The following is a 22,851-nucleotide window of genomic DNA, read 5'->3' as shown; positions in this document are numbered from 1 at the left end:
TCAGTTTGCCTAGGAATATCACAGTTTTAACCACTCAGAGTCCTGCATTCCACCAAACCGAGCCAGTTGGCCCCCCTCTGACTGACATAACCCCCCACCTAGCAGGTGGGCCTCTTTTCCTGTGACCTGACACCTTCTTAGATTCCTGTCTATCATCTCCATGGACTGTGAACCCACAGGGCAGCATCCATCAGACTGATGTCTGTGCTCCTAGGCAAGCTCAGGGCCAGACAGAGAGGATGGGATTGAGGGATGGGGCAGGGAAGCATCTAGAAGCCTGTTCTATGAGAATAGGTGAAGCTGCTCAGCCTGGAGAGTAGGGAGACTTAGTTAGAAGAGCCATTGTCCTCAAAGTGCAGGGCTGCCAGGACAGCCTGCAGATCTACCTAAGGAAGGTGTGTCTGACAGACCTGAGGACACCAGGAACACAGGTTCCTGGGAGGGAGTGAGCTCAGCGAACTGGGATGAGGAGCCAAGACCTGAGAGGTAAGCTGGGTTTTCCCCAGGAACCATGTGCTTGTTACACAACAAGACTTTGTCCTGTGGACTTGCTGACCATGACCATGCTCTGAGAGCACTGGCCCTCCCTGCCCTCCCACTGCCCTCTGTCCCACCCCTTCCTACCTCCTGGTTGTGCCCGTGGCTAATTAGAAGCCCTTCAAGAACATTTTAATAATCACATTGGAGAGATAGGTTTTGCAATATCAATAGCATAATCATTTCTCCATTCAAATACATGAGAATTTCAAGATTAAGTTTTATCCTTAATCTTAATTATGATATTTTCCTACTAATAGGTTTACTTTGAACTGCAACCAGGAAATGTGCTCAGCTGGGACTACATCCCCCACTTCCATCATCCGTAGAGGGTCCAACACCAGTTTCAGTCCTACTTCACTGAAGTACTACAGTTGTAGCAGGAGTAGTTTTACTAGTTCCTTTTTATCCTATGTTAGAAAATAATTATACAATTAAATATTTTATACTCTGCTTAGGAGCCTTTAATATATCATTTATTGCAATCTCTTCTTAAACAAAAAATGCTATTTTAAAAATTGTTCCTTTCTTCTGATAAAACTTTACCTAGGTTCACCAAGAAAAAAAAGAGGATATGTTACAACTCATAACCATAGAAATACAAAGGAACATGAGACTACTATGAATAATTAAATGCCAACAAATTTGATAACTTGGAAGAAATGGATAAATTTCTAGAAACGTACAGCCTACCAAGACTGAATCATGAAGAAAATAGAAAATCTAAGCTGGCTGATTGCTAGTGAAGAGATTGAATCGGTAATCAAAAACCTTCAACAAACAAAACTCTAGGAACAGACAGCTTCACAGGTGAATTCTATCAAATATTTGAAGAAGAATTAATACCAATCCTTTTCAAATTCTTCCCAAAACAGAAGATAAGAGAACACTTCCAAACTCATTTTACAAGGCCAGTATTACCCTGATATCAAATGCAGACAAGAAGAACACAAGAAAAGAAAATTACAGGCCAGTATCTCTGATGAACATAGATACAAGAATTTTCAACAAAATGTTAGTGAACTGAATTCAATAATAATTTAAAACGTGGAAGCACAAAAGACACTAAATAGCAAAAACAAACTTGAGAAAAACAGAGCAAATCTGGAGGTATCATCCTCCCAGACTTCAGACTATACTATAAAGTTATAGTAATCAAAACAACACAGTATTGTTGTAAAAACAGATCCATAGATCACTGGAACAGAATAGAGATCCCAGAAGTAAACTCTCCTAAATGGTTAGTTAATTTATGACAAAGGAGCCAGGAATATACAATGGGAAAAGGACAGTCCCTTTAATAAGTGGTGGAAATTCAGAAGGAAGTGGAAGCATGGAGGGAAATGCTTAGAGTCTTAGAGAATACACATTTCATCATAACAGAATGTTGGGAGAAATATAAGCATTAAAGGTATTTCTGATGATGGCTCAGAAGGAAATGAGGGACATGTTATTGGAAACTAGAGAAAACCAAACTTGTTATATAGTGGCAGGAAATTTAGCCGAATTATATGCAGCAGTTGTGTGGAAAGCAGGACTTCTATGAAAACACCTTGGATATTTAACTGACAAGATTTCCAAGCAAAATATTGAAAATATGGCCTGGTTTCTTCTTGCTGCTTATAATAAGAAGTGAGAATAAAGAAATAAATTGAGGGAAGAGCTGTTAAACAAAAAGAAACTAGTTCTTTATGATCTGGGAAATTGCCAGCTTATCCAGATTGCAAAAATTATGCTAAAATGAAGAGAATCCTTCTTAGGAAATAATGTTATGCAGACAAGTCCAAGGGTGTCCTTTGCTGGTTCTGAAGAGGTCAATGTGTGACTCACAGATTCTCTCAAAAACTCAGAAGGCAGGAATAGAGGTGGGATTATTCAGAAAAGACCTCTGGAGGATCTTCCTGTCTAATGGTATGAATCCCTGTGGCATACAGGGGAGATCCACAAGATTTATGAGAATGTTCTATTAGCTGAGCTAACTTGTACTGAAAGGGATCAAGAAAGGACAAAATGAAGGAAGCCTGCTGGACTCCAAATTCTACAGGAAAGAAACAAGCTAACAAAATTACTCAGCTGCAAATATATTCTATCCTTCAAGAGAAAGGGAGAATGACTCCAAGACAAAACCTTAGTGTCAGAGGGTACAGTCATGAGCCCAGAGGATGGAACCTCAAGCCACAAAGGATTATTCCCAGGCCTGAAATATAATGACATTTGCCCTGCTGAATTTTGAAATTGCTACAAACCGGAGACTCCTTTCTTCTCTTGTCTTCCTTTTGGAATAGGAATGTCTATAACTCTTATACTAGGCTTTGTCACCAATTTACTTTGGGAACAGATCAATTGTTTTTTACTTTCACAGGGCCAAATATTTAGGGGAATTTTGTTCAAGGATGGCTTATACCCAGGCTCACACCCATACCAAAGTGAGATGATTTAGGTAATAAGATTGAGACTTTTGAGCCGATGATATTTCCATGAGACTTTGGACTTGAGTTGATACTTATTATAAAGGACGGAGGTTTGGGGGGTTATAGGATGGAGTGAATGTATTTTGCAAGTGGAATGGACATGAATCTTTGGGAGACACAGGGCAGACATTCGTAGGCTGAATAATGACTCCCAAATATATCAGATTCTATTGATAATTCTAGGACCATGTAAATATTACCTTACTAGAAAAAATGGTCTGGGAAGATGTGATTACATTCAGAATTTTGAGACTGGGAGATTATCCTGGATTATCAAGGTGGCTCCCAGATTAAATCATTTGTATCCTGATAAGAGGGAGGCAGAGGTAGATGTAACACACATGGGAGATGATCATGTGAAGACAGAGTGAAAAGAGATTTGAAGATGCCGACTTTGAAGAATGGAGATATGTGGCCATAAGCCAAGGAATTCCAGCAGCCACCAGAAGCTGGAAAAGAAAGGAAATGAATTCACCCTAGAGATTCCAGAGAGAGTGTGGCTTTGCCAATATCTTGATTTTGCCCCAGGGATACTAATTTCACACTATGGCCCCAAGAATGATGACATATTAAATTTATATTGTTTTAAGCCACCAAAGTTCTGGTACATTGATACAGTTGCCCCAGGAGACTAATATAGGTAGGATAGGAATCCTTTCTCTGAATACTTCATAGAATTATTCATTCAGTCAGTCATTAATTCACCCCAAAACTACTATATTTTGAGTTCACGGTTTAGTGCCCAAAGGCAGAGAAATAAATTAGTACAATAAATTATGATAAAGGATGTCCTGAAGGAATGAATAGTAGGTGTAGGCAACCTAGGGAAAGAGATGATTAAAAAATAAAGAAGTCTTACTAGCTGAATGGACACAAAAACAGGATCCATATATATGCTGTCTACAAGAGACCCCCTTCAGACCTAAGGACACATACAGACTGAAAGTGAGGGGATGGAAAAAGATATTCCATTCAAATGGAAATCAAAAGAAAGCTGGAGTAGCAATTCTCATATCAGACAAAATACACTTTAAAATAAAGACTATTACAAGAGACAAAGAGGGACACTACATAATGATCAAGGGGTCAATCCAAGAAGAAGATATATTGTAAATATTTATGCACCCAACATAGAAGCACCTGAATGCATAAGGCAAATGCTAACAGCCATAAAAGGGGAAATTGACACTAACACAATAATAGGAGGGGACTTTAACACCCCACTTTCACCAATGGACAGATCATTCAAAATGAAAATAAATAAGGAAACACAAGCTTTAAATGACACATTAGACTAGACGGACTTAATTGATATTTATAGGACATTCCATCCAAAAACAACAGAATACACTTTCTTCTCAAATGCTTATGGAACTTCCTCCAGGACAGATCATATCCTGGGTCAAAATTCAAGCCTTGGAAAATTTAAGAAAACTGAAATCATATCAAGTATCTTTTCTGACAACAACGCTGTGAGACTAGATATCAACTACAGGAAAAAAATCTGTAAAAAATACAAACACATGGAGGCTAAACACTACACTACTAAATAACCAGACATCACTGTAGAAATCAAAGCGGAAATAAAAAAATACCTGGAAACAAATGACAGAGAAAACACGACAACCCAAAACCTATGGGATGCAGCAAAAGCAGCTCCAAGAGGGAAGTTTATAGCAATACAATCCTACCTCAAGAAACAAGAAACATCTCAAATAAACAACCTAACCTTACACCTAAAGCAATTAGGGAAAGAAGAACAAAAAAACCTCCAAAGTTAGTAGAACTAAAGAAATCATAAAGATCAGATCAGAAATAAATGAAAAAGAAATGAAGGAAACGATAGCAAAGATCAATAAAACTAAAAGCTGGTTCTTTGAGAAGATAAACAAAATTGATAAACCATTAGCCAGATTCATCAAGAAAAAAAGGGAGAAGACTCAAATCAATAGAATTAGAAATGAAAAAAGAGAAATAACAACTGACACTGCAGAAATACAAAGCATCATGAAAGATTACTACAAGCAACTATATGCCAATAAAATGGACAACCTGGCAGAAATGGACAAATTCTTAGAAAAGCACAAGCTTCCAAGACTGAACCAGGAAGAAATAGAAAATATAAACAGACCAATCACAAACATTGAAATTGAAAGTGTGATTAAAAATCTTCCAACAAACAAAAGCCCTGGACCAGTTAGCTTCACAGGCAAATTCTCTCAGACATTTAGAGAAGAGCTAACACCTATCCTTCTCAAACTCTTCCAAAATATAGCAGAGGGAGGAACACTCCCAAACTCATTCTATGAGGCCACCATCACCTTGATACCAAAACCAGGCAAGGATGTCACAAAGAAAGAAAACTACAGGCCAATATCACTGATGAACATAGATGCAAAAATCCTCAACAAAATACTAGCAAACAGAATCCAACAGCACATTAAAAGGATCATACACCATGATCAAGTGGGGTTTATTCCAGGAATGCAAGGATTCTTCAATATATGCAAATCAATCAATGTGATACACCATATTAACAAATTGAAGAAGAAAAAACATATGATCATCTCAATAGATGCAGAGAAAGCTTTCGACAAAATTCAACACCCATTTATGATAAAAACCCTGCAGAAAGTAGGCATAGAGGGAACTTTCCTCAGCATAATAAAGGCCATATATGACAAACCCACAGCCAACATCGTCCTCAATGGTGAAAAACTGAAAGCATTTCCACTAAGATCAGGAACAAGACAAGGCTGCCCACTCTCACCACTCTTATTCAACTTAGTTTTGGAAGTTTTAGCCACAGCAATCAGAGAAGAAAAGGAAATAAACGGAATCCAAATCGGAAAAGAAGAAGTAAAGCTGTCACTGTTTGCAGATGACATGATACTATACATAGAGAATCTAAAGATGCTACCAGAAAACTGCTAGAGCTAATCAATGAATTTGGTAAAGTAGCAGGATACAAAATTAATGCACAGAAATCTCTGGCATTCCTGTACACTAATGATGAAAAATCTGAAAGTGAAATCAAGAAAACACTCCCATTTACCACTGCAACAAAAAGAATAAAATATCTAGGAATAAACCTACCTAAGGAGACAAAAGACCTGTATGCAGAAAATTATAAGACACTGATGAAAGAAATTAAAGATGATACAAATAGATGGAGAGATATACCATGCTCCTGGATTGGAAGAATCAATATTGTGAAAATGACTCTACTACCCAAAGCAATCTACAGATTCAATGCAATCCCTATCAAACTACCACTGGCATTTTTCACAGAACTAGAACAAAAAATTTCAAAATTTGTTTGGAAAAACAAAAGACCCCGAATAGCCAAAGCAATCTTGAAAACGAAAAACGGAGCTGGAGGAATCAGGCTCCCTGACTTCAGACTATACTACAAAGCTACAGTAATCAAGACAGTGTAGTACTGGCACAAAAACAGAAAGATAGATCAATGGAACAGGATAGAAAGCCCAGAGATAAACCCACGCACATATGGTCAACGTATCTTTGTTAAAGGAGGCACGAATGTACAGTGGAGAAAGGACAGCCTCTTCAATAAGTGGTGCTGGGAAAACTGGACAGGGACATGTAAAAGTATGAGATTAGATCATTCCCTAACACCATACACAAAAATAAGCTCAAAATGGATTAAAGACCTAAATGTAAGGCCAGAAACTATCAAACTCTTAGAGGAAAACATAGGCAGAACACTCTATGACATAAATCACAGCAAGATCCTTTTGGACCCACCTCCTAGAGAAATGGAAATGAAAACAAAGGTAAACAAATGGGACCTAGTGAAACTTCAAAGCTTTTGCACTGCAAAGGAAACCATAAACAAGACCAAAAGACAACCCTCAGAATGGGAGAAAATATTTGCAAATGAAGCAACTGACAAAGGATTAATCTCCAAAATTTATAAACAGCTCATGCAGCTCAATAGCAAAAAAACAAACAACCCAATCCAAAAATGGGCAGAACACCTAAATAGACATTTCTCCAAAGAAGATATACAGACTGCCAACAAACACATGGCAAAGAATGCTCAACATCATTAATCATTAGAGAAATGCAAATCAAAACTACAATGCGATATCATCCCACACTGGTCAGAATGGCCATCATCAAAAAATCTACAAACAATAAATGCTGGAGAGGGTGTGGAGAAAAGGGAACCCTCAATACACTGTTGGTGGGAATGTAAATTGATACAGCCACTATGGAGAACAGTATAGAGGTTCCTTAAAAAACTAAAAATAGAACTACCATATGACCCAGCAATCCCACTACTGGGCATATACCCTGAGAAAACCATAATTCAAAAAGAGACATGTACCAAAATGTTCATTGCAGCTCTATTCACAATAGCCTGGAGATGGAAACAACCTAAGTGTCCATCATCGGATGAATGGATAAAGAAGATGTGGCACATATATACAATGGAATATTACTCAGCCATAAAAAGAAACGAAACTGAGCTATTTGTAATGAGGTGGATAGACCTAGAGTCTGTCATACAGAATGAAGTAAGTCAGAAAGAGAAAGACAAATACCGTATGCTAACACATATATATGGAATTTTAGAAAAAAGAATGTCATGAAGAACCTAGGGGTAAAACAGGAATAAAGACACAGGCCTACTTGAGAATGGACTTGAGGATATGGGGAGGGGGAAGGGTAAGCTGTGACAAAGCGAAAGAGAGGCATAGACACATATACAGTACCAAACGTAAGGTAGATAGATAGTGGGAAGCAGCCGCATAGCACAGGGAGATCAGCTCGGTGCTTTGTGACCATCTGGAGGGGTGGGATAGGGAGGGTGGGAGGGAGGGAGACGCAAGAGGGAAGGGATGGGGGAACAGATGTACATGTATGACTGATTCACTTTGTTATAAAGCAGAAACTAATTAAAAAAAAAGACTCAGACGTAGAGAATGGACTTGAGGACACAGGGAGGGGGAAGGGTAAGCTGGGATGAGGTGAGAGAGTGGAATGGACATATATACACTGCCAAATGTAAAACAGATAGCTAGTGGGAAGCAGCCGCATAGCACAGGGAGATCAGCTCGGTGCTTTGTCTCCACCTAGAGGGGTGAGATAGAGAGGGTGGGAGGGAAACGCAAGAGGGAGGAGATATGGGGATATATGTATATGTATATCTGTTTCACTTTATCATACAGCAGAAACTAACATGCCATTGTAAAGCAATTATACTCCAGTAAAGATGTTAAAAATACATAAATAAATAAATAATAAAAAAATAAAAGTCAAAGCTTTTCCCAGTTTGGTGGGTAATAAAAAAATAAAAAAATAAAAATAAAATAAAGAGGTCTTGGAGGATGGATAGGAGAATACCAGTTGGCAACGCTAGAAAAATTTTAATGTATTAGCAAATCCATGGATATCATACATAAAAAAGCCAGGGATGAGGACACCATCGTCAACCCAACACTTCTCTCACTTTTCTCATCGTTATCTCCTTCAAGATCATATCCAAGACCCAAAATGCAGAAAGTAAAAAAAAATGAATTTCAAGGAGAATTACTTGGAAGGGATCCTCCAAGGGGCCCCATTTCCTACAGACCTGCTCTTCCACCTATTTACCTCTTACTCCCAACACCCTCCTCCTTTGCCTGTCCTCGTGACAGCTAATTCATTACACAACCCATGAGGCCAAAGTTCTTTTCTTTCTCCCCTAAATCCTGGGCTGCGTCCAAACTCCAGGGCATGTAACCACTTACATTCTTTCCTCTCCACTTTCCCCCAGTTCTGTGGTTGCTCTCCATCCCCCTCTGGGCACCCCTCCCCCCCCCACAGGGACGCTTGGACTCCAACTCTTTCCCTTACTTGGCTCAGCACCAGCTTTTCGCCCACAGCATAGGGGCAGTAAGGGAAAGACCTTTGAAGTGGGAGAGCCTGGGTTTGAATTCTGCTTGTACCTCTTTCTTTCCCTCCCTCAGTCCTCGGCTTCTTCTATATAGTTGCGCTCACAATGCTCGGTAATAGTGAACACTAGTGAGCACTTCCTATGTTCTAGGCACTGAGCAAAGCCCAGTATATCGTTTCTCCCACAACAATCCTACAAAACTGATTTCAAAAAAAATCCCCATACTCTAGAGGAGAAAACTAAGGCACAAAGAGGTTAGCTGCTTGCTCAGGGTCACTCTGTTGGCAAGAAGTAGAGCCAGGATGCAAACCCAGGGAGTCTAGCTCCAGAGACTTTGCTGTTAACCGTGAACGTAGAGCAATGACTAGTGGGTTGAGCCTCTGTTCCGTACATGACAGCCCCCTAATTTTCCAGGGGCGTTTCATGCTTGATCTGTTTTCCAGTGTTTCCAAGTAGCAGGAGAGTGTTTCAGGTTATCAACTCCATGTACTGGTATGAATGCCAGCGTCACTATCCAGGGATGCTTTTGTGAGAAAGGGTTAGGCAAACCACGTGCTTAGATGGAGCAGTCATTGAAAATGATGTTTATGGAGACTTTTCAATGGGCTTATAACAAACTGATCAAAGCAGACTGTACAACTCTCTGTAGCGTATGAGCTAAACTCAAAAAAACTGTGTCATCTGTGGTCAATATTTATTAACCAATAAATATTTTTCCCATTCATTTGGTACCCACACAACCCAACCAAGGACTCCTTGAAGGTTGTCACTAGGCGTTCTATATCCTTATACCTTCCATAGCCTGGACAAGAGGACTCTGCCTACTGATGATGCCCAATAAATACTTACTGATTTGATGAACAGATGAAGGAGGGACAAGCACAACTTTGCACTACTTAAATCATCATCTTCAACAGACTAGGGTGAGTTTTGGGTGTCATATTTTTAAAAAGGAAATTAATATTTTTATTCCAGGATGCTTCCTGATTCAGTTTATAGGCAACAGAAAGGCAGAAGAGGTGATGTAGTCAATTCCCAAGGCAGCAGCTTGAAGCGATTACTGCTGTGGGGAGATCACTCCAGGCACTTCTTGTTTTCTGTGTTTGAAAAAGTTGGGTTTCATGCTGATGCAATTTATCATATTGTGATTATTTTTACTCATCTACAAAGACTGCAACTTCCAGGCAAAAGTTTTTTAAACCTAAATATTTGCTTGCTTTCCCATTCAGTGCAAGGCACAGAGCTATTCTGTTTATTTTCACCTGGGTCAATCTATATTATCACTTTTTACCTGGAATGAGATACAGAAGTGATTCTGAGAAAGTGAGGTCTCTTACTCTGTACCCTGCACGACACAGGCAGTATAAGCAGGAAAGGTTTAAAACTATCTCCTCAACGTTTGCATAGTGCTTATACTTTCCAAAGCACAGTCACAATGACTCCTCAATTTACCAGGTGTTATTAACCTTGGTTTATGGACAAGAAAACAGGGCCAGAGATGTCAGTTGACTTTTCAAGGCACAAAGCAAGTAAGTGTCAGAGTTAAGACCATCACCGCAAATTTCTAACTGCAGGTTTGCTAATACATTGCTCTCACTCATTTTGCAGCTACTTGCTTTGTGCTGGCATGGTGCCAAGTGCTTTCTCTATGATGTCTCTTCATCCTTTCAATACTCTGTCCTAGAGCACACACCACCCTCTGGACAATCTCTCCAACCTTATCTCAGGCCACTGTCCTACGTAGTGGCAGCTCCTGGGAGACACCATACTTTTTCCTACTCCAGACTCTGTGCTTGCTGTTCCCTCTCCCTGGAATGCTCTTCCCTTACTCTTCACATGGTCAGCTCCTTATCAACCTTCCGGTTTGACCTTGAATGTCCTTTCCAGCAAGAGCCCATCCTGGGTCACTCTATCTAAGCAGGGCCTCCCGTTAGTCTCTCTCCCAGCGCTGTGTTTATTTCCTTCTTATTACTCACTACTTTCTGCAATCTTTTTACTTTGTTGTTTACTTGTTTATTATCAGTCTTCCCCCCATAGAAGGAAAGGGAAGGATCATGTTTCTCTCATTCCCCTGAGACAGGGCTCTGCACATAGCAGGTCCTCAATAAAAATGTGTTGCATGACATAACAGGGCTGGAATCAAGGTGGTTTCTGTATTGAACAAGAAGCTGGAATTCTCATTCTAATGAAAAACTTTGATGCTGAAAAGAAATCTCTTTCTGGCTACAGTGGAGATAGGCGTTTGGTGGCAGGCACCAGATGGAAGTAGCTTGACCAGTTTGCGGTTGCTGGGCTCACCCAGGGGCAATAAGAAGGTGGCTTGGACTTAGAGAAGTGGTTATGGGGCTGGAGAGGGGACTGAGCCCAGAGATGTGTAGGACAGGGTAACTGGCTAGGAGAGGGGGTGCAGGAGGAGGGAGTGGGTGCTCCCTGGACCTTCCTGGGCAGTCTCCTCTCTTCCCCGCTGGCCTGGCTGGTGACGCTGGGTTCCCGAGTGGCCTGGTCTTCTGTTGCCATTTCAGATCCAGCAGATGGGGAGTCTGGACAAGTTGGTGTCCCCACACCCACCCACTGTGGTTGGGACAGTTCCTTGGCTTCCTGAACATCTATGACCCTGACTACACCAAAGCTGTGTACAGTCGAGGCGGTGAGGGCTCCTGGGAGAAGGTGGAGCTTCCTGAGAGCAAAGGAACCATGTGGGGAGGGGTCCTGGGCCTGTACCCTAAGTCTAGGCAGCTGAGGTCCCCACCTTATTTATCACCAAGCATCCTCCGGAAATCCCCAGTCCCCGCTTGACCCAAGCTTCTCTTTGCCCTGCAGACCCTAAGGCCCCGGATGTGTTTGACTTCTTCCTCCAGTGGATTGGTGAGTGGGCACCTGCCTTTCCTGCCCTTGGTGCTGGGTGAGCAGGAGCCTTCCCTGTCCGGACCTCCCTGCCCAGTGCCCACTCTGGTAGTTGTTCCATCCACCGACCACCCGGCCCCCAACTGCCTATGCTAAGCTCAGCTGCTCAGTAGGAAATGCGGGAGGAAGCAGGAGAGCTCCAGGCTGCCAGGGACGTGGGTCTCAGGCAACTTCTCCTGCCAGAGTGTCTCTTCCCTAGAGAGCCAGGGCAAAGGCTCTGGACAATGTGTCCCTGTGAGGAACAGCGTCCTGGAGGAGGCGGCACTAGAGGTGATCCAGGAGGTTTTATTGGTGGCGCTGTCTGGGGTCAGGGCCTGAGGAAAGGAGTGGTGGCAGGACCCAGGCTGGTGTCACCAGAGGCTGCGAGGCTGTGTGGCTGGAAGGCAGAGCTGGGTTGGGATGCGAGGCTGGGCAGGGAGGACGGGGGCGGGGTTGGCTGTGCTTGGCCCCAGGCTGCCAGGGATGGGGCAGGATTGTGTGACCTGACCAGCCTGCCCTCCCCCATCCCTTCCCCAGTGAAAGGCTTGCTGCTCCTCCAGGGGCCCAAGTAGTTTCAGCATCACAAGCTACTCACACCTGGCTTCCCCATGACGTGCTGAAGCCCTACGTGGCCATGTTCGCCGAGTCTACACGTGCCATGCTGGCGAGCTCCCCGTGCCAGACTCCTGGAGTCTGTGCTGCAGGGCCAGTTTTCCCTGGGGGAGGGCAGTGAGGAGAATTGCTGAGGCCCCGAGGCCCGTTTCTGTGTGCAGTAGCTGTGCGAGCCTTGCCCTGCCTGACACCTACTGCGGGCTGGGTGCTGACCAGGTGCTGAAGCTCCAAGTAGCCAGGCAGCCCCGGCCCTTGTCTCCACCAGAAGACCCAGTCCTCCCTCTTCCCAGATCAAAGGGCCTCTGTGAGACCCCAGTAAAGCTCCTACTGTAGCCGATTTGAGGACTGCCTCTTGAGAATATTAGGAAGACCTTCCATGTCTAAAAAGTGTCTCCTCATTCTCGGCCTAGCACAACCGCCTGAAATAACATCAAGAGCAACTCATCTCTAAAATGGATGCTGGGGGACTTCCCTGGCTGTCCAGTGGTTATGACTCCGTGCTCCCAATGCAGGGGACACGGGTTTGATCCCTGGTCAGAGAACTAAGATCCCGCGTGCCACATGGTGTGGCCTAAAACATAAAATAAAATTTAAAAAAATTAAATTAAATAAAAATTAAATTAAATTAAATATAATATAAAATGGATGCCGGGTATCAGGGGTCCAGCTCAGAGTCTTAGGGCCGGATAATCCCCAGTCGTTAGTCAGGCTGCTCTTTCCCTTTGCAGGAGGCTCGTCCGCAGGATCACTGCAGGCCTGACTTACACACAGACTGTGCTGGGGAGCTCATCACCCCTCGGCCCTCCTCTCCCCTTACACACAGCTGCCTGGCTGGGAAGAAGTGTCTGTGTGTGCTGGGCGAGGCTGCCTCCTGGTTCTGCCCTCTGAGCCTGAAGCCTCTTCCCTCCACCACCCCCATAACAGCAGGATGGAGGCCAGGCCAGGGACCGGGGGTATGCGGGGGGAGGACAGCGGTGGGTCCTGGAGGGGAGGTGTCGGGCACCCAGCCTGGCTGGCCTCTCTCCCTCATCATCTTCCATCTCTGGGTTCTAGGACAAGTGGGAGGAAAAGTCTCGTGAGCATAAGAGCTTTGACGTCTTCTGTGATGTGGGCCCCATGGCGCTGGACTCGCTCCTGCAGTGCACCTTTGTCAGAGGAAAGAGCAGCCCGGGCCACAGGTCAGGGGCCCTCGGGGCTGACCGCAGTCTCCACCCAGGCGGGCTTGGCGGGGCGAGGTGGCAGGACTCCCGGGCCCTGGTCTGAGAGGAGATAGGGTCCTGCCCTAGGGAGCCCAGCTCAGGTGGAGCCGGGCCTTTCCCATGGCTTTGGTGGGAGGCTAATGGCAGGGAGAGGACAGGCAGAGAGCACAGCGGCTGAGGCTGGATTGTGGAATGGAGCCGCTCGGGGGCTCTGCTGGGGGTCAGTATCTGAGCATCCCTCCCTCCCTCCGCTGTGCAGGGACAGGAGCTACTGCCTGGCAGTCAGTGATCTCTCGCTGTTGATGCAGCCGCGCTTCGAGCCCTTCCCGTACCACAAGGACTCCATCTACTGGCTCACCCCGCAGGGCCGCCACTTCCTGCAGGCCTGCCAGGTGGCCCAGGACCACGCAGGTGGGACATTCCTGCACGGCCCACCCACGGGAAGCCCAGGTTCTAGTCTAGCTCCTCCTGGCCCCTGGGGGACCCCTCCCATTGCAGGACATCCGTTCCCCCTTCGGGCAGAGGGTGGGTCCCCAGACAGTGACACCCTGTGCTCCCGGGACAGACCAGGTCATCAGGGAACGGAAGGCAGCCCTGCAGAACAAGAAAGAGAGGAAGAAGATCCAGAGCCGGAGGCACCTGGACTTCCTGGACGTTCTCCTCGAGGCCCACGTGAGTGCACAGTCACCCGATGCGACCTGAGAACTTGTCCCACACGGGTCTTCAGAGCGTCCTCCTGGGACAGGGCTCACTGGACAGCAGCAGGGGCTAAGCATTTTCTTCCTCTTTCCCCAGCACATATGACCTGTTTCTTGTCCCATGATACATATCAGCAAAGGCTCAGAGGTGGGAAGGGGCTGGCTGTGGCTGGCCGTGGCACTGGGGAGAGATGTAGTGGCAGGGATGCTGGGTCACATGCGTGAAGACCAATTCCAGACTTCTAAGACTCTGAAGAATCTTAGCACCCGCAAATCTTACAATCTTAGGCTTTATACATTACTTATTCATTCATTCACTCATTCAGTTGTTCCTTTATTCACTCACTCCACAAACTCACTGAGCCCTACCCTGGGTTAGTGTCCGTGCTAGGGATGCAGACGCTGAGAAAGCCTTGGCCTTGGCCTCCAGACGCTGACGGTCTAGTGCAGGAGACAGGAGGTGGACATTGACAGACCTCTTCTTCCTCCGGGTGGTATTCTGTGTGTCAAGTGAGCCAAGATGACAGGGCTGGTGAAGTCACAGGTCACTTGGCCAGAGGGGTCAAAGAAGGCTTCCTGGAGTAGGAGGCATCCAAGCTGTGCTTGGGAGAACAGATAGGAATCTAGGGGAAGGTCCTCACCCCCAGTCTGAAAAGGAGCTTTCCCTCCCTCCCCCAGACCTTCATTTGACAGCTACTGTTATGAGGTCTTGTTGGAACCTACCTCAGATGCCTTGGGCGGTCGCACTGTGCCTTTGTGACCCAGGATGAAGATGGGATCGAGCTGTCAGATGCAGACCTCTGGGCCGAGGTGGTCACGTTCATGTTTGAAGGCCATGACACCACCACCAGTGGCATGTCCTGGTTCCTCTACTGCATGGCCCTGTACCCCGAGCGCCAGCATCGCTGTCGGGGGGAGGTGCGAGAGATTCTTGGGGACCGGGACTCCATCCAGTGGTGAGTGAGGCTGTGGGTGAGCCCCATCTGTCCTGCTTCCCGGTCCCAGGGAAGAGCTGTGCTTACAGGGCCACCCTGGAAACCAGGTGACGGCAGGTAACCCTTGTCCTTTTCCCCTTCAGTGCTGTGGCTTTGGGGGCAGCTCTGCGTGGACACAGCCCTGAGCCCTTTCTCTCAGAACAGACCCTTTTCAGATGGGAGTCATGGAGACAAGGTGGTGAGCAGGAGGCTGACCTGTGTTCCGGCTCCCTCTGCTGGCAGAATCTGAGGACCCTTCTGGCTTCCTGGACAGAGCAGGCAGCACCGGGAGAGGAAGGTTTGGAAACAGAGGATGCACAGAGCTGGGGTAGCCAGGGAGCGGATTCCCTCCCATCTGCCTTTGGATGGCCATGTGCAGCCTCTAGACTCCTCTGATGAAGGAGAAAAGGCTGTTTCCCAAACTCCATCACTTCAAAACTTGCAACTGTTTTCCGTTTCTTGGTTCAAGCTTGAGCTCACTGACACGACACTGGTTGACGCTGACCTCTCTGTGCAGAATGAGCTTTGGCGATCTCCCACGGACCCCTCTCCCAGCTGTGCCCTCTGCCCCGTCTCCCTTCCTCCCCTCAGGCCTTCGAGTCCTGTCACCTTTCTCTCTTTCTCACAGGGCTAGGCACACAGCAGGGCCTCTGAAAATGCTCAGTTGAGGGGAGACACTTTAGATTCACTGAGGGAGACTGACTGAGAACTCCAGCAACCGGGTGAAGGATGTGTGGGGGTTTTTTTGTTTGTTTTTTTTGAGGGTTTTTTTTTTTTTTGCGGTACGCGGGCCTCTCACTGCTGTGGCCTCTCCCGTTGTGGAGCACAGGCTCCGGACGCGCAGGCTCAGTGGCCGTGGCTCACAGGCCTAGCCGCTCCGCGGCATGTGGGATCTTCCCGGACCGGGGCACGAACCTATGTCCCCTGCATCGGCAGGAGGACTCTCACCCACTGCACCACCAGGGAAGCCCAGGATGTGTGGTTTTATTGGTAGGACACTGGAAACCTCCCAGGGTGTGCGGCCGTGTGCCAGGCACTCTCCGGGGTGTGGGTGCGGAGGGGGTGGAGCCACGATACTGCCCTCAGGGAGTTTTCAGAAAGACAGACTCACAGAACCAAAAAGCTAGAGAAAACCGCAGAACGGGGTAAGACTGCGTGGCCCTGTGTTGAGAGCGGAGGAGTCAAAAGGGGTGGACCTGAGTTGGCTTCCTAAGGAGCCCTGAAACTCAGGTAGGCAAAGGGGGAGAGCTGGGCCCTCCAGGTCAGGCAGCAATGTGAAGACGGCCTGGGGGCAGGGAGTTGAAACGTATTTAATTCTCATTTCATTCCATTTCAAACTTGAAGCAACTTAAAAGACACCTATTCAATGAAATGTAGAACACACATGAACAGTGAGGACCAGGGGGAATAAACCCTAGAGCTGGGGCTCTGTAATAAGGTGTTGCACAGTAGTTATAGTTGGACCACATTTGAGTCTGAGCTTCCTAGTGGCAATATATTCCTATATATAGAAAATTACTCACCCTCCTCTGAGCTTGTCACTGTTTATGCATGTCTTGCTTCATTTGACCAGTGTATATCAGGCCCTGTTCCTCTACATTCCAGCTCCCCAGGGAAACCAAGCAGAACCTAAAGAACTGTCCCTTGTGGGGTTTCTGTGGGGCCCTGAGAGACACAGGAGTGACCTTGTGTTTGATGGTTGGAAGCACATACACCCCTAGGGTCCTGTGCTTTCCCTTCCTAGCAGTGCAGGTGAGGGAGGGATGGAGAAAAGTGGAGCTAGATCCCTGGGTCTGAGTGGCCACCCTATGTCCAGCCTGGCCTGGACACTTGGAGCACTCGTGTCCCTCTGACTCTCGGGTGTGTGATGGTGGTGAAGGGAGGAGCTGGGGCTGGGCCCGCCTTCCCGCAGGACCGTGTTGCTCGCAGCCCGGAAAGGCCTGGCTGTGTTGCTGGCAGCGATGATCTGAGGAAGATGACCTACCTGACCATGTGCCTCAAGGAGAGCTTCCGCCTCTACCCCCCTGTGCCCCAGGTGTACTGCCAGCTCAGCAAGCCCATCACTTTGTGGATGGTTGCTCTCTACCTGCAGGTGGGATGGGGTGGATTCTGGGTGGAACCGGAGTCCTTGCGGGTGCTCTCTGTACCGTCGCACCAGTGGGGAAGAGCCCAGGCTTTGTGTTTGGCCTGCGTCCAAGTCCTAGCTCCACAAGGTAGGGGTAAATCCCTCTGCCTCTAAGCCTCTGCTCTCTCTTCTGTACCTGGGGATGAAAAGGGTCCCTGCCTTACTGGGTTGTTCTCAGGAGGAAAGAGACAACTTTCGTCAGGGCTGTCATGTACCACCATGCAGGTGGGGCCCTGAACAACTTCAGGAGGCATCATTCACTTCGGGTATGATGCTGTGCAACGTCCAACCTGTGTAACCGTGTGTGGTAGCTTTGTAAGGAGTGTTTAATGCTGGATCTGACACATAGTAAGCACCAATGAATGGTAGCTGTTGCTGCTGAGAGCATAATATAATGAACAAGTACTTCCCTTGAGAGTCAGTTAATGGAAACCAGAAAGTGTGTGATAGTCCTTGCCTGGCCTACCTCGTGGTGGGGTGCATCAGTCCTTTTTTCCTTTTCCTTTCTACAAATGTCTGTGTCAAGTGTTGTGCTCAGTGAGGGGCTGCAGGAAGTAGGTGTGATGTTGATCAGAAGCATTTTGATGTGTTGAGGGTGGTCGTGGACTCTCTGTCACTGGCAGTGCTCAGGGAGGGGCTGGTACCCAGTTAGGGGGATGCTAGGGGATGGATTCTGGCCCTGTGAGGAGGTGGGCCTGGCTGCCTCACAGCCACCTGGTCACCAGGCCTCTGCTCTGCCCACAGGTAACCTGATTTCTCTGCACATCTATGCCCACCGTAGGAATAGTGCAGTGTGGCTCGACCCCGAGGTACGCCATCCCAGGGCCCAGAGGTCAGATGGGGTGGGTGGCTATGGGGTCAGCCTGCCCTAGGACCTGGCAGGTATTTAAGCAAGGCCTGTCCCCTCAGGTCTTCGACCCCCTGCCCTTTTCCCCAGAGAATGTGGTTGGATTTTTGCCTTCATTCTGTTCTCTGCTGGGCCCAGGTAAGGAGAGCCTAACATCCCTGGTCCTCTGGACCAGGGAGGTGAGGATGGAGGATGTGGTTGGGGAGGCATCCTGTGGGGGAACTCTGGGATGAGGGGGACCATGCTGGGTGTGCAGTGACCCTGATGCAGGGGAAGTTCCAGGGACCTTCCTCCTACCATTAGCATAGTCTTGTCCTTGGCAGGTGGGTGGGTGAGTCGTTCCAAGAGAGACCCCCTAAGCCACAGCCCACAGTGTGAACCTACCTGGTCTGGGACCCTCACCATACTCCCAGGATCTGTTTCTTAAGCCCAGGTCAATCAATCAATCATTCAGTTGATCAATTGATCAATCAATCAATTCATCCAAAAAGAGTTACTGATTTCTGCTGGTCACTTAGAGCACTGGTTTTCATCCCTCTGGACACCCTGTAGCCTGATGTCATTTTGTGCTGCTCGTCGCAGGAACTGCCTTGCACAGCAGTTTGCCATGAACAAGATGAATGTGGTCACAGCCCTCTGCTTGCTCTGTTTTGAGTTTTCCCTGGACCCCTCAAGGCCACCCATCCAGATACCCTGCACTCCAAGAATGGCATCCACCTCCACCTGAAGCCGCTGGGCCCCGGCTCTGGGAAGTAGATCTGCTGAGAGTAGGGCCCCAGCCAGCCCAGGTTGTGGCCTCTCCCTGGGTGCTGCCATCTCCAAGCTGGGTTGTAGAGTAGCTGTGTTCCCTTGTCTTCCATAGGCTTGTGGATTAGCAGGGAATAGGTAACTGCATAGACTGTCACCTCGAGGGCAGTGCCATGTAAACATGTGTGTCTATAAATGCTTACAATGCGTGTGTTTCAGAGCTCACTCAGTCATTCAACAAACATATAGTGAACACCTACTTGCCTCTAGACTCTCCATTCATCTCCCATAATTGTTCATCTTTCTAAAGTTTACACAGCGTTCGCAGCCGAAGTTGTGCCTTGGGATTGGTGGTTATGACCAGGCACTCACCCATTCCACCTGATAGATGGATGGCTTTCGGGGCCTGCCCCTTCACTGTGATCTGTGTCTTTGTTTAACTTTGTGTGTATGTTTTTGGAATATAACAGACATAAGGAAAAATTGCTTAAACCAAAAATACACAAGACAATGAATTTTTAAAGAAAACTCCCTGGTAACCACTGCTGAGGTCAAGGAATGTGGACGATGGTTCCATGGGTGTATCCTCTGCCCCTCCTGTGACAGGTCTGTGCGGAACTCCTGCCATCATCAGTGTCTGTGTCAGAGTCATCTGGTGCACTGGGCATGCAGGGTTTTGCTGGGGAAGGTAGCAGGGTGGCATTAGAGTGTGGCTTCCGGGAAAAGATGGTGCCTGAATCAGGCCTTGAGGCAGGGTGAGGTATGAAGGTGCAAAGGAGGACTTTTGGAGACGGACTGAGGCTGGGGCCACATGGGGAATTAGCACTCCTACCCTAGTTGTCCCTGCAGCAGCTGCCTGATGGCTGGGGGCACATACACCTCTAGGGGTCAAGTCTAAGGGCATTAGTGCACTCCAATACAGGAAGTAGACAGGTGTGGAAGGGAGGGCACTGGACGTTGTGGGAAGGGGTAAGAGAGGGGACTTCTGGCCCTGGGACTTGGGGATGTCTTTATGTGGCCCTGGGATTGACCATCTGGAGACACATCCTTCCTCATATTGATGCTTCCCCTCTGGGAAGAAGCTCACAGCCTTGGAAGTTTGGTCATGGGCCACATGTTCACTCCTGCAAAGCCCTGTCAAGACTGAGACCTCCTTGCTCACCTGAGGCTGGGATGCCGAGGCCTCAGCCAGAGTGTCCCCCATGCCACCCACTTTCCCCTCTGTCCTGGCCCTGGACAGACCTTTCTGTGCACAAGTGAAGAAATGGCTTCAACAGGCACCATCAGGGAGCAGAGCCCAGTGTCCCAACCATGTCTGGCCCACGGGTGGCACGTGAGCCTAAGATGTGTCTACTTCCCTGATCTCTGGATCCTCAGGAGGCCAGTGAGGCAGGACTGAGGAGGCTTAAATACTAAGGGAAGGAACCTGCCAAGTTGCTCATCAGGTAGGAGCTTGAGTGGAGGCCTTCTGACGCTGGCCTCTTTTGACTAAGACTCCATGGGTAGAATTGCCTTTCTCTCTGAGGACACGTGTCTGTGGGAGCTCTGGAGCCAGAGGGAAGGAGGAGGCTCCTTGTCCCCAACAAGCATTACAGGAGCTTCCTGAGCTGCAAGTGGATCCCATTCTGGGGCTTCAGCACAAGCCTTGGAATGGGAACAGGGAGCCTGGAGGGATCTGGTGCCAGCTCAAAGCAAAGCAAGGTCAGGGCCACGGCCACCTTCATCTCATTCATGGCAAACTGCTTCCCGATGCAGTTCCTGGGTCAGGGAGGGAAAAGGAAGTGAGCAGAGCCTTCTAACCCCTGCCGGGCACAGGGCATTCAGGGCTCTCCTCCACGTGGCCCAGCCCCAATCCCTTCCTTACGGGTCACACTGAACGTGCCGTCCAAGCCTCGGTCCACCCTCTCCCCCTGACCTTTACAAAGGCCACCTCTCTCCAGGACTAGCTCCTAATTCCTACTTCTTCTCTCAGCAATAGCAAGTCCTGTTGGGGAGGGTTGGCCCTCTAAGCCACAGGGTCAAGTCACGTGAATCAGTAATGTGAATTAGTACTTTGTTCACTCGTCCACAGGCAGTTTCTGGTTTCAGGCCAGGCCAGGGCACTGTAGGCAGACATGCAGGGTCTCCAGTCCCCAGACAGGACAGGACAGGGTTGTGTAAGGAAGTCAGGATGGCAACAGGCAGGCGTCTTGGAGGGACCACGGGTTAGCGCCCCTCGACCTGCTGGACCACTTGCCTCCCACTTAATGCTCCAGCCTCCTGTCTCCCCGCAGCCCCTCAATCAACCTGCCCCTGGAACCTTCCCATTCTGCTCCAGCAAGGCCCCTCCTCCCGTCCCGTGGGCTCCTCACTGGCCTTTTCAGTCTCCTTGCCTCCCCTCCCTCTACTGCAGCCACGGCGGCTCGGGGCCTGCTGCGCCCTCCATCACAGGGAGGACACGTCGCGGGGCCTCAGCTGGCGTCACAGTGCTCTCTGGGCTGCTCCTCACTCACCTCGCCCCTGTCCAGCCCCTCTTCCTCACTCCGCTCCTGTTGAGGTCCCCTCCCCCCGCCTCTGCCGGCCACATGCTCAAGACTCAGTCTAGTGACCGCCTGGCCTCCCGCCTCTGCCGCCTGCGCCTCTTTCTCTCACATCCCCAAGCAGCTTTAGTGTTAACTCAAGGACACATCACCGTCCAGTGACCAGGACAGAGCCAGAAACATGGAACGTTCCACAATCTGCTCAGTGAATGAATGAATGAGTGAAAGAGTGGATGAATGCATGATGTCTGTCTTGTAAGGCAAACGTACTGACCACTACACTATGGAAACGTCGCATGTCTGTCTTGAATAGCGGTAGTTGTTTCTTGACTGTGAACTCTTGGAAGCAGGGAAAGTGCCTTACGTTTCTGTGTTCTCCTAATACATGACTTGGCACACAGAGGCAGCCTTAATAAATAGCTTTCTATTTGAACAAAGTTAATTGAATTGGAAAGAAAATTGGAATAAAATTAAATGTTTATTCTGACCTAGGAATTGAGTTGCCAGGTACCTGCTGTCCTCTAGTGGTAGCGACATGATGTGCAGCCAGTGTCTACAACAAAGAAGGACCCTGGCAGAAACCAAATCCTAGAGCCAATTCTGGAAGCATGTTTGCTTCAAGCCTGTTCTGTGAAGGCTGATTCACCAACTGAAAATTTCACAGAATTATAGATTCAGAAAAACTTGTTTTACTAAGTCATTACTAAGTTATGGAAGTTACTATTTCAGCAGGGGACTTATACTGTTGAAGATTTTCACAGCAGTCATTTTGGAGTGTATCATTCAGCTTAACAGCTATTTCAAGTGTCCTTTATATTTTACATGCCACAAACTTCTCAAATGCATGTGTCAATTACAAAATAGTGAGTTTTCTCTCAAAAGCAATTGATTGCCTTTAATTTTGTGCCTTTTTGCCAATGTTAGACTCTGTAGATTCTGGGACTATGGTATATAATCCCCGCTATATATAAAGAATTATGGCAACTAGAAAAGGTGTCTTGTTTATATTAATAAGCAGTCACGACTTTGTTGGCTTCAACTGCAGAAATAGAGAATACACACTGCTGTGTAACTTTCTTCAAACGACAGGAACTGTAAGTGATCACATACATGGCTTGAAACCTCAGGACAAGGAAGGCAGCTGGAAATCCAAACCCATGCAAACACAACTGATAATACAGTGAGAGGTGGATTGGTGAATTAAGTAAAAAATGCAGTGAGCTGGACTAGAAATGTGCCAAGAGAGAAAACCACCTTTTAAGAAGACTGATAATTGGGAAAAGCAAACATCTGAAGTTTAAGTTTCATGGAAAATTCTAATGCTGAAAAGTCAT

The 22,851-nt window shown here is 47.3% G+C and overlaps 1 protein-coding gene and 1 pseudogene across 2 annotated transcripts in view; one reads left to right on the top strand and one right to left on the bottom strand.

Moving 5' to 3' along the window:
* The window catches only part of LOC309800451 (taurochenodeoxycholic 6 alpha-hydroxylase-like), a gene marked incomplete at its 5' end in the record, with an annotated part of 44,569 nt that overhangs the window by 13,102 nt on the left and 8,616 nt on the right, over positions 1–22,851 (bottom strand).
* Positions 1,243–19,007, top strand: LOC309800768 (cytochrome P450 4B1-like; annotated as a pseudogene). Its single transcript has 13 exons — positions 1,243–1,296; positions 8,844–8,912; positions 11,436–11,560; positions 11,734–11,778; positions 12,334–12,460; positions 13,462–13,586; positions 13,867–14,018; positions 14,173–14,279; positions 15,071–15,261; positions 17,239–17,371; positions 18,149–18,213; positions 18,314–18,389; positions 18,834–19,007. The product of its transcript is annotated as a cytochrome P450 4B1-like (transcript).

The sequence above is a fragment of the Mesoplodon mirus genome (assembly GCF_964341445.2).
Source record: "Mesoplodon mirus genome assembly, chromosome: 3".
In the NCBI taxonomy this organism is placed as follows: Eukaryota; Metazoa; Chordata; class Mammalia; order Artiodactyla; family Ziphiidae; genus Mesoplodon; species Mesoplodon mirus.
The sequence above is the reverse complement of the archived record's forward strand: the minus strand, read 5'-3'. Positions and strand labels throughout refer to the sequence as shown.